We start from the raw sequence: 12,580 nt of genomic DNA, 5'->3' as shown, positions 1-12,580 counted from the left end.
CTATGGGATGGAGGATGTGTGATGGGTATATGTGCACTGGACTGTGGGATGGCGGATATGAATGATGGGTATATGGGCACTGGACTGTGGGATGGAGGATATGTATGATAAGTATATGGGCATGGGACTATGTGATGACAGATATGTATGATGGGTATATGGGCACGGGACTATGGAATGGAGGATACTGTATGTATGATGGGTATATGGGCACGGGACTATGGGATGGAGGATATGTGTGATGGCTATATGGACATGTGACTATGGGATGGCGGATATGTTTGATGGGTATATTTGGCACAGGACTATGGGATGGAGGATATGTATGATGGGTATATGGGCCCTATGGAATGCAGAATAATCATTATAATTTGTTATAGCTAACCACAGTTCGTTACTTTGCCGGGGCAATGCCTGGCTCTTCAGCTAGTTAAATATATAAAAATGAATGTATGTGTGTGTGTATGTGTGTGTGTGTATCAAGCCACACCCACTCCACATAGCCCCGCTGATGATGTCGTAATCATTGATATCACAATCAATATCATAATCAACTGATGATGTCACAATTTTTCAATGATGTCACAATCATTTGATGATGTCATAATAATCAGTTGATTATTCAATGATGTCATAATCATTTGATGATGTCATAATCAACTGATGATGTCATAATCATTTGATGTCATAATTATTCAATGAGGTCATGATCATTTGATGATGTCATATTCAACTGATGATATACTCAACTGAGGATGTCATAATTATTTGGTGATGTTATAATCATTTGATGTCATAATTATTCAATGAGGTCATGATCATTTGATGATGTCATAATCAGCTGATTATGTCCCCTCTATGTGGAGTGGGCGGGGCTATGTGGAGTGGGCATGGCTTGACACACACACACACATACATACACCTATGGGACGGAGGATGTATGATTGGTATATGGGCACAGGACTATGGGATGGAGGATATGTGATGGGTATATGGGCACTGGACTATGGGATGGAGAATATGTATGATGAGTATATGGGCATGGGACTATGGGATGCAGGATATGTATGATAGGTATACGGGCAAGGGACTATGGGATGGAGGATGTGTACAATGGGTATATGGGCATGGGACTATGGGATGGAGGATGTGTATGATGGGTATATGGGCATAGGACTATGGGATGGAGGATGTGTGATGGGTATATGGGCATGGGACTGTGGGATGGAGGATATGTTTGATGGGTATATGGGCACTGGACTATGGGATGGAGGATATGTATGATGGGTATATGGGCACGGAACTATGGGATGGAGGATGTGTATGATGGGTCTAAGGGAATGGGATTATGAGATGGAGGATGTGTGATGGGTATATAGGCACTGGACTATGGGATGAAGGATAATCATTATAATTTGTTATAACTAACCACAGTTAGTTACTTTGCCCGGGCAATGCCGGGCTCTTCAGTTAGTACTAATTAAAGGGCTGTGTTGGGGACAATTGTACTGTTTGGAGGGTTGTGTGGGGCCAATTATTCTGTTTGGATGGCTGTGTGGAGTCCATTATACTGTGTGCAGGGTTGTGTGGGGTCCATTTTACTGTGTGGAGGGTTGTATGGGGGCCATTATACTGTTTATAGGGGGTCATTATACGGTGTGCAGGCCATTATACATTATACAGTGTGGGGAGTTGTGTATAATGTATAGAGGACCATTATACTTTATAGAGGCCATCATACTTTATGGAGGGCTGTGCGGGGCTATAATATTGTGTGGAGGTATAATACTTTGCTGGGAGTACTGTAGGGTCATTATACTGTGCGTGTGGAGGGTACTGTGGAGGAATTTACTGTGGGAGTATCTTACTGTCTTTGGAGGGCACATTTATTGACATGATACGTTTTGGGGGCTAAGAAAGGGGTATTTTAGTGTGTGGGAATGCTGAGGGGCTTCAATATGAGGAAAATTACTTTGCAATGACGGCAATTTTGTGGGATATGTTCTTCTGTGACTCTGCCAAATATTCTTTTTGTTTTTTTTGGGTGGGACCCAATTTGGACTTCCGCTGTGGGACCCCATGAGTTCTATGTACGCCCCTGCACAGAACACAGTAAAATATTTAACTCTAAACTGGTGGATGTGACCATCTATACTTTTTGTTGAATTTCTTTCATTTCAGACAATACAACTTTAACCCCCTTAACTTCCAGGGGCATTTCAGTTTTTGAATTTCTGTTTTTTGCTTCCCTTATTCCCAGAGTCATAACTTTTTTTATTTTTGGTAAATATGGCCATGAGCTTGTTTTTTTGCAGGACAAGTTGTACTTTTGAATGTCTCCATTGATTTTAGCATATTTGGTGATGAGCGAACATGCTCGCCACTACTCGGTACTCGCGGTACTTGGCGTGCACCGAGCATTTCTGGGATTATTTGGCGGGAGTTCGGGTCCCCGCCCTGCATGTTTGGTGCTCTTTAGAGCACAAATCAACATGCAGGGATTGTCTGACACGCACTGTAATTCCACAGCCATCTTTGCCGTGGTATTACAGCGATTGGTTGGCTGCACAGTGTCATCAGGTCTATATCAGACCTGGTGCCGCCCTGCTCAGCGCAGTCGCCTCCGGAAACAGACAGTAAAGGGAGAGTTTCTGCTGAGATAGGAAGAGATATGTTCTTTTATTAGTTAGTGTGGGTATAACATTGTTGAACCCACATATCGAGCTAAACAAACAGTCCTTCTAAGGACTAATTATGGGGTATATAGATTCTAGTGCTAGGTAGGCAGGGAGTGTATGTGGTTATATACACATCATTGCAAGGCATGCAGGCACTGTATGTTCCTATATAGATATCAATAGCAGGCAGGCATTGTATGTGTCATACTTCATTGAATACATCAAGAGGGTCCATTCCATTACTGTCTGCTGCTTCTGCCTATTACATATATTGATTGTATATACCTAGCCCCAGGTATCAGGGGCCAGGAATAATTTTTTTTGCATCTTAATTCTAATTATTTTATTACAAAGCAATCCAGAGCCCCTTTTTATTTGCTTGTTGACACTGCAGAATACAGCCAGATCCTTTTATAGTACAGCGTGAAAATCCAGCTATTTTATACGGAGTTGCCCATCCCAGCCATCATATCTGAGTGCGCAGAAATTTCTGACATTTTTGTGGTACTGTTAATTTATATTGGAGTGTCTTATAGAATTTATTAACACCATTTTGCTACCCAAAAAATACTTAGCTGCCAAAAAAATATTTAGCTACAGGGCAGATATTTTACACCTTGTTTTGTCTGCCACACGGATCGCATATCATTGTGCTAAAAATTGTGCCATTTCAGGCCTCCATAGAATTTTTTTTGTTGTGTCTTAGCCTACTAGTTGACACAATTTAGCTGGGCAAAAAAATAAAAAAATACTAGCCATGTATTGAACAGTCTGGTATCTCCCTCAGACGCCTGATCTATCTGTGGGCTACAAATTGTAGCATTTCAGGCCTCCATTCTACTGTATTTGCTGTCTGGTACTCTAGGTCTATACACTATTTGGGGTAAAAAATAAATAAATACAGGCCATGTATTGAACAGTCTGGTATCTCCGTCAGACACCTGATGTATTTGTGGGCTACAAATTGTGGCATTTCAGGCCTCCATTCCACTGTGTTTGCTGTGTCTTACCCTAGTTATTGACACCAATTTGATAACAAAAAATAACTTTTTATCTACAGTCCAGATATTTTAAAGTGTGGTTTTCCCACACACGGATCACATACAAGTTCGCTCCCAATTCAGCCATTTGTAGTGAGCGTGGAAAATATTGTAGTCCATTTAAAATGGGAAAGGCGCATGGCAAGGGATGGGGAAGTGGACGTGATGATGATGGTACATGCAGACGCTGAGGCCGAGGCCATGGGCAAGTTGAAATTGTGCCACAACAAACACCCACATCTTCTTGCCTGACCTTCATGACCCAATTACTAGGGACCTGCAATATTAAAACCAGAGCAGTGTGAAACGGTTGTTGGCTGGTTAACGGATAATGCTTCCAGTCAGTTTGCCACCACCACCCTGTCTTCCACACGGTCAAGTCTGTGTAGCTGTGAGTCTGGACCGCATATTCCTCACCCTGATCCTCCTTCCTCCCACCATGCCAAGTGCCCAGAGACAACTGATCCAATGCTTCGACACTCCAAAGAGCTGTTCACTTTTCCATTTATAGATTCGGGCCTCTCGCCAGGTCCACTTGAAGTGGGGAAAGATGAGATCGTATGTAACAATGCTCAAATATTTGAGAATCCACAGTCACACGAAGGCAATGGTTGGAATGTGTCACAAGAAGTGGACGATGATGAGACACAATTACCAGCAAGTAAAGAGGATGACCAGGATGCGGAAGAGGAAGCCGAGGTGGTAGATAATATAGTAACTGACCCAACCTGGCTGGAGGACATACAGAGCGAGGACAGCAGCACATAGGGGGAGTGAGGTATAGCACCCCAACAGGCAGGAAGAAGCAGTGTGTTGGTTGCAGACAGAAGGCAGGCAACCATTACTCGTAACACCAACATGACGTAAGTTGGCAGTACAACTGTTAGGTCTTCCCGAGTCTGGTTGTTTTTTAAAGAATCTGCCAATAACCCCAAACAGGCCATTTGCACCACCTGCCATGGCCGCATCTTCAGGGGTGGCAAAACTAACAGGCTGACCTTCACCAGCATGATCAGGCACATGGCAGCAAAGCACCTGACTTTGTGGGCCAAACCCCAGGCTCCATGAACAGTGTCTGTGGGTGAAAACACTGCTTCTTTCACTGAAGTGCGTTCAAGCCAATCCCCTGTCCACGGTGCATGCGAAGATGCCTCCTGCCCTGCACCTGTCGTTGCCCACACTCAGCTAGCACCATCATCAAGCATGTCCACGTCCTTGTCCCAGTGCAGCATTTAGTTGTCCATACCCCAGTCATTGGAATGCAAGCGAAAAAACGCCACCAACGCCCCATAGGCCACAATACTAAATTCCCACATTCCTCATCTGCTTGCGGTCGAAATGTTGCCTTTTAGGCTCATGGAGACGGAAGCTTTCCGCAATCTGATGGCGGTGGCTGTCCCAAGGTCCCTGGTCTCCAGTCACCACTATTTCTCCCAGTGTGCCATCCCGGCATTACACAAGCGCGTGTCCCTCAATATTACCCGTGCCCTGAGCAATGCTGTTACTGAGAAAGTCCACCTAACCACAGACACATGGAGAAGTGCTTATGGGCAGAGATACTACATCTCGCTGATGGCACACTGGGTTAACATAGTGGAAGAGTGAGCCAGACAGACATTGGGATGGAACACGTCCCACCGACGCCGAGGATTGTGGGCCCTACATCAATCAGGTTTGCGTCTACAGCTCCTGCACCTTATCCTTTTCCTCCTCCTCCTCCTCCTCTTTAGCCTCCATCTCCCCAATGACCACATCAGTCACAAGCTGGAATCACTGTAGCACAAGCTGTACTGAAGCTAATATGCTTAGGGGACAAACTGCACAATGCTGAAGAGTTGTGGACAGCTCTGAAAGAGCAGGTAGATGAGTGGCTGACACTGCTGAACCTACAGCTAGGCATGGTCATGTGTGACAATGGCCAGAACCTGGTGGTGGCTCTGAGGCAAGGTGAGCTCTCAAATGTACCATGCCTGGCCCATGTGCTTAACCTCATTGTTCAACGATTTCTCAAAAGCTACCCGGATCTGCCGGATCTGCTTGTCAAAGTACATCGCCTGTGTGCCCATTTTAGAGAGTCAGCTCCAGCTTCTGCCGCACTTGCCGTGCATCAGCAGCGTTTGCAGCTTCCAACTCACTGACTGGTGTGTGATGTCCCCATGCATTGGAACTCAATACTGCAAATGTTGGAAAGGATTTGTGAGCAGAAGAGGGCAGTTTTTGACTACCAGCATCAACAAGGCCATCGTTATTCAGCTCAGACTCTACACATAAGATCTCAGGAGTGGACATGGATGTCAGACATATGTACCATCCTCCAAAACTTTGAGGAGTCCACCAAGATGGTGAGCGGCAATGACGCCATAACTAGCATCACCATCCTGCTTCCCTTTCTTCTGAAACGCTCTCTGCTCACAATCAAAGAGGTGGCATTGCAGGCTGAGCAGAATGAGATGGAGCAAGGAAACATACAGGGTGATTACACACAGCCCAGCCTCATGTCATCCCAATGTGGACTGGTTGACAATGAGGAAGAGGAGGAGGAGGAAGAACAGTAGCTACTTTCATGCGCTATAGACGGTACTACAAGCACAACTGTCATACTGTCTGTTCATCCTGGATGGCCTGAGGACAGGGAGGAGGAGGAGGAGAGCATGGTCAGTTGTCCTCTTGGTGAGTCTTGCCTGTTAGCAGTCTGCAATGCATGGCTGATTTTATGTTGCGCTGCCTTTCCCGTGACCCTCGTGTTGTAAAAATTTTGGCTGACAGTCATTATTGGTTGGTGAAACTCCTAGACCCACGCTACAAAGAGAGCTTTCAATCTCTTCTTCCAGAGGCAGACAGGTGTACTAAAATAAATACAGAAGATCTTGGTTGCAAAGAACAAGCCAATTGACACCATGCCAAAAATCCCTAAAAAAGGGGAAAAACATACCCTCTCAAGCTAACCGTATGTGAGAGGAGAAAAAATGAGCTACTAGGTAATCAAATATAAAAATGTAAATTTATTGAATAAATAATCAAGACTTACAACACTTAATTTCAAGGGTAAACAAAATGAGGCTGTATCAGGATAAGCCGGGTGCAAAAGAAGGGGGAACAGCACTGCCCATTAAATGCATAAGTACCATACAGAAAAAGTTAATAGCAAATGTATATACTAATGGGAGGTATATATGCAATGGGAGATCTCAAAAGATGAACGGTCTCAATATGTCTGGCAACAAACGAGTGCACATGAGAAGGAACCATGTGCATGTGCAACATAAAGCCACAATGGGCTGGCTACATTAAAGAAGATCTCATGACAAACATGTGCCATATAGAGACTGAATGAAGGAGACTCACCAATAAATGTATAGGGCAGCGGAGAAGATCCCAAGGCCAGGTGTAAGGTGTATTTTTTCTCCTCTCACATAAGGTGCACTAAAATGGTGCATTACCAAAAGGCACTTGCTGTGGAAGTATTAAAAAATTCTCTTCTGAAAACGTTGGCGGCAGAGGTCACAGTTTGTTGGACAACCAAGGAGTACAGGCGAGAGAGACACAACTCCAATCCATCAGAGGCAGAGAAACACTGGCGTTCTGGGAGGGTACTGTCACAAGGAGTGCAAAGTTTGGGAAGATGCTGAGGGAGTACCTTGCTGACCGAACCAACATCCTAGAAGATTCCTTTGTGCCTTTTAATTATTGGGTCTCAAAGCTGGATTCGTGGCATGAACTGGCTCTCTATGCCTTGAAGGTTCTAGCCTGTCCTAGTGTTTTGTCAGAGTGCCGCTGGAAGAATTATAACTGATAAGCGCATCTACCTGTCAACTGAAAATGAGGAAAGGCTGACTCTTATAAAAATGAACAAGGGCTGGATTGAGGCAGACTTCTGTACACCACAACAGTGAAACCTACCCTCAAATCCAGTGTTTTTTTTGTGAGGTATCTTTCCATGCACCTCTTCACACCGACACATGGGTATACGCTTCCTGATTTTGATTATTTGCTGTTATCCTCCTCCTTCTCCTCATCCTCATCATCCACCACCACTAGATCACCATGGTGACTGTGGTCCGTGAAGCAAGTGTGGGGAGGAGGAGTTCCAGACAGTGAAAGGACAGGTACCCAGGGGACCGCCATCAGGGTTCCTGAGGGAACGATACTGGGAGGACAGTAAAAGGAAAGACTTGACTGAAGTTGTCAGGGAAACAGGGGGCAGGGCAAGCTTAAAAGGAGCAGGGGGCGCGCTGAAGTGGCAGTTGACAGAGAGCAGGACAACAGACAGGAAGCCGTGTGAGACATAGAGGACCGAGGGAGCAGACGGTGTGTTGTGGAGAGGCCGACAGGGGCCTGTGAAAGGAAAGCTGCGGACTCACCGACTAGTGACACGTGAGAGACTTGCACCGGCGGCCGCTCCCCGCGTACGGTCCCATACAGCCACTCCCACTGCTTCCCACCCTGTAGTGACAAGGCGGCTACCTCAGGCAACCCCTTCGATGACAGACCATTCCTTTACAGCGGTTAGGACACTGCCCCCCTGCCTTCTCCCACAGCTGCGGCCCTGTCATCACCGGCCTCAGGGGGCGCCACATCGCTACAGGCAGTAGTAGAGGCCCCCTGTTGTGCCCCACCGGCATCGCTTCTTCAGGGTCTGTTGCACCCCACCGACACCGTTTCTTCAGGGCCTTTTGCGCCCCACCGGCATCGTTTCTTCAGGGCCTGTTACACCCCACCGGCACCGTTTCTTCAGGGCCTGTTGCACCCCACCGGCATTGCTTCTTCATGGCCTGTTACGCCCCGTTGGCACCGTTTCCTCAGGGCCTGTTGTGCCCCGCCAGCAATGTTTCTTCAGGGCCTGTTACGCCCCACCGGTATAGTTTCTTCAGGGCTCGACGAGCCCAAACCTTCCCGGAAGATCGAGGCGTCAAGGTAGCCGCATCAACGACCTCTAAGCGGCCGCATCTGCTTTCCTGAGTGACGCATGGAAGGATAAGTGGACTCTAGAAAATAAGTGTAGTTCATTGAGTCCCTGCGAGGACAGATTGCTTGTTCCCCCGTTTTGTCTATTCAGTATAGCCCTAGTGGCTTCAATTTATAAAAGTTCATTATACAAGTCATACCCTGTCTCGTCACTGCATCCTGAGAACCAGCTAGAACCCTACACTTGGCATAGTCAGCAGGATGCAGTCTCCAAGCACAGAAAATGGTGCCCCAGATCAGGGTAGAGCTGTAAACTCTACAAATGATGAGGGTCACCGTACCAGCATATCATTGGGGGCCATGCTGAACAACCTGCCTAGATTTTCCGTCTCCAATACTATGTTATGGAGCTGGACAGAGCAGATGCGGGGGCTCTTTCGGATGCACCCAATGACCCCTGATCTGGAGGCTGAGGTGGCACTCATGGCACTGGACGGGGAGGCGCGGAGGTCAGTGATGTTGAAACCTCCGGGTCACTGCAACACTTTTGAAGAAGTGTTACAGATAGTAGAACAGACCCATGGGGACCCTACTGATGTGGGAGAGTTAAGAACCTGTTTGTTTAGTCGGATGCAAGTAGAGGGAGAGACGATCACAGAGTATATGAATGTCCTCCAAGAATTGCATACGGCTATAGAAAGAAAGGATGGGGTAGGGGCAGGACCTGTTGACATTACCCTACGTGACCTACTGGTGACTGGTTTGCGAGATTCATTAGTCAAACAGGCACTGCGGGAACAGATGAGGATGAATCCCCGAATAGATTTTTCAGAGGTGGGAAGTCAGGCACGTGCTCAAGAGCAGGAGCAGGGGATGGCGGTCCCCGTGGGGAAAGTCCGAGGTGTGGAGGCCTCCGCGAATGTAGTCAAGGAGCCTCAGTGGGTGGAAGAGATGAAGCAAGAGCTGAAAAGTATTAAGGGCGAGTTGGCCGAAGTAAAGAGAAGAACCGAGACCGGGACTGGACGACCTGGCTTTAACCCCGGCTTCTGGGGATCACGCTCCCCGCGGGGTGGTCAACCTACATAGGCCCGGTGTTTTGAGTGTGGAGAACCAGGCCACTTTGCCCGAGTGTGTCCGCAGCGTGGGAGATACCCACCCCGGCCGCCATTAAGCTAAAGGGCTCCGGACTGGGGGGACGCCGCTCGGAGCCAAAAACCGCAACTAGGGGTGGTGGAAATCCCGAAGATTTGGTAGCAAAATGCCCGGTGGTTTGGGCAAAAGTGGAGGGCCGGGCCGTCCAGTGCCTGGTGGACACGGGTTCACAAGTAACCAATATGCCTGAAACTTATTTTCAACAGAACTTCCCGGAAGCATCAAGGCCTCAGTGGGGGCCCGTGATCAGACTAGTAGCTGCCAACCAACTGCTGGTCCCAGTTGCCGGGGTGGTGTGGGTGCAAGTGACGCTGTGCGGTAAATCCCTTGGTTGCAGAGGGGTGGTAGTGACTCAAGGAGAAGCTGATAAGCAACACCCCGTCACCCTAGGCATGAATGTTCTACGAGAGTTCGGCAACCTACTGCTCAATGACCCTACACAGAGGATTCTGAAGCAGTGAGGTTCTCGCACAGCCCAGGGACAGGTATTCCAGCAGCTGGTGCGGGGAGCACAGGTACATCAGGACCGCCAGGAAGGCGAGGCTCTGGGTAAGGTCATCACGCCAGTGACTCCCCTGCTTGTGTTACCTCCTGGACAGACTGTGGTGGCCCTGCCCATTCAAGCCCCTATACCCTTGAAGGGCGTGGAGGTGCAGGTGGAGCCGTGTCACTCGGAGCGCTTACCTCCTGGCATACTGGTGGCCCGTTCCCTGGCTACCGTGCAATAAGGAGCAGTCCTGGTGCGCTGCGTTAACCTTGAAGACCAAGACACCGTTCTGAAAGCACGGACTGTGCTGGCCAAACTAGTAAGGCCTTTAGAAGAAATGCTGCCAGCTCTTGCGGTTCAATTGCAAGTACACCCCGAGGATCCTTGGGAAGTAACAATACGAACTTTACAGGCCCATGAAGTCTCGGCACAAGAGAAGGACCGAAATATTTTGGAGCAGATGCGGGCTGAGCTTTCTTGATTAACTGCAGCGCAACTCTCACAGATAAAAACATAGCTGAGACAGTACCATGAAGTATTTGCTAGTCATGAGGATGATTTTGGGTGTACCACCGCCATCACTCATGAAATCCCCACAGCAGGAGCAGCCCCTATCCGGGAACGATATCGACAGATTCCGCCACAACTCTATCAAGAGGTGAAAACTTTGCTTGCCCAAATGCTGCGAAAAGGGGTGATACGGGAAAGTCAAAGCCCCTGGGCGGCCCCAATCGTGTTGGTCCGGAAGAAAGATGGTACACTACGATTCTGTGTGGATTATCGTAAACTGAATGCTTGCACTATTAAAGACTCATATCCACTGCCCCACATAGATGAATCCCTGTCCGCCTTGGGAAAAGCAACATATTTTTCAACCCTGGACTTGGCCAGAGGGTACTGGCAGATGCCCATGTCAGAAGAAGATAGAGCCAAGACGGCGTTCATATTGCCCATGGGACTGTTTGAGTTTAATCGGATGCCGTTTGGGCTGGCCAACGCCCCCGGGACCTTTCAGCGATTGATGGAGCGGTGTCTGGGAGATCTCAATTTTGAGGCTACGTTGATCTATCTGAACGACATCATCATCTATGCCGCCACCTTTGAGGACCACCTGAAGCGGTTGGGACAGGTACTCAGCCGGTTGCAAAAGTACGGGTTGAAGGTGAAGCCTCAGAAATGCCACCTATTACGCTCTCAGATGGAGTATCTGGGTCATGTCGTTTCGGCAGAGGGTGAGAGGCCATCCCGGGAGAAGGTTGCTGCTATCCAGGAATGGCCTACCCCCGAGATGGTGAAAGATGTGCGGGCCTTTCTGGGGTTAGCCGGATATTACCGTAGCTTTGTAAAGAATTTTGCATGTCGAGCTCGAACCCTGCACGACCTGCTGAAGGGGGCTCCCCCTGGGGCCAAAAATCCAGTGGCAACACCCTCAGGAAGAGGCCTTCCGAGACCTCAAGGCTGCGCTCTCGGATGCCCCAGTGTTGGCTTATGCGAATTTCTCCCAACCGTTTATCCTGCACACTGAAGAGAGTCTTCACGGGCTGGGGGCTGTGTTGTTACAGATTCAGGATGGCAGGGAGAGAGTGATCGCATATGGAAGTTGCTCACTCCATGACTCCGAGCGTAACCCTGACAATTACAGTTCTTTTAAGCTCGAGCTCCTCGCAGTGGTGTGGGCTATGACGGAGAGATTCGCAGAGTACCTAGCGGGCTCCAAGGTGGTAGTGCGAACTGACAACAACCCGCTGGCTCATTTGGAAAATGCCAAATTGGGGGCTCTGGAACAGCAATGGGTGGCCTGGATGGCGAAGTACAATTATAAGATTATCTACAAAAGAGGGGCCGAGAATGTCCATGCAGATGCCCTCTCCAGGATTCCACATACAACTCCAGGACAGAATCGAGACGAAGAATTAGAAGTGGAGGAAATACCGTTCGCTCTCACTGCTGCCATGCTCACAACTGACAATAAAAAAATATCTTCCTCTGAGACCCCAAGGGGCATATTAGAACAATCCCGAGATAAGTGGATACAACATCAGCAAGAAGACGAAGAGGTTGGCCTTCTCAGGACATGGGTCGCCACTGGGCAATTACCCCCTGACTCTCAACGGCAAAATTTGACTCAAGACCTGTTGCTTATGCTGCGACAATGGGAGAGGTTGGTTATCCGAAAGGGATTATTGTATCGTAAAATAACATCACAAACAACCTCAATGACGGTTTGGCAGGTGGTTACGCCAGGAGCCCAACTTCACGTACTGGCTCGGGAGGCTCACGAAAAAGGGGCCCATTTCAGAACAAAAAAAACTTTGCAA

Source organism: Dendrobates tinctorius, unplaced genomic scaffold (genome assembly GCF_039654945.1).
Source record: "Dendrobates tinctorius isolate UK_male_01 unplaced genomic scaffold, ASM3965494v1 ptg000031l, whole genome shotgun sequence".
Taxonomy (NCBI): Eukaryota; Metazoa; Chordata; class Amphibia; order Anura; family Dendrobatidae; genus Dendrobates; species Dendrobates tinctorius.
Note: the sequence above shows the minus strand (reverse complement) of the source record.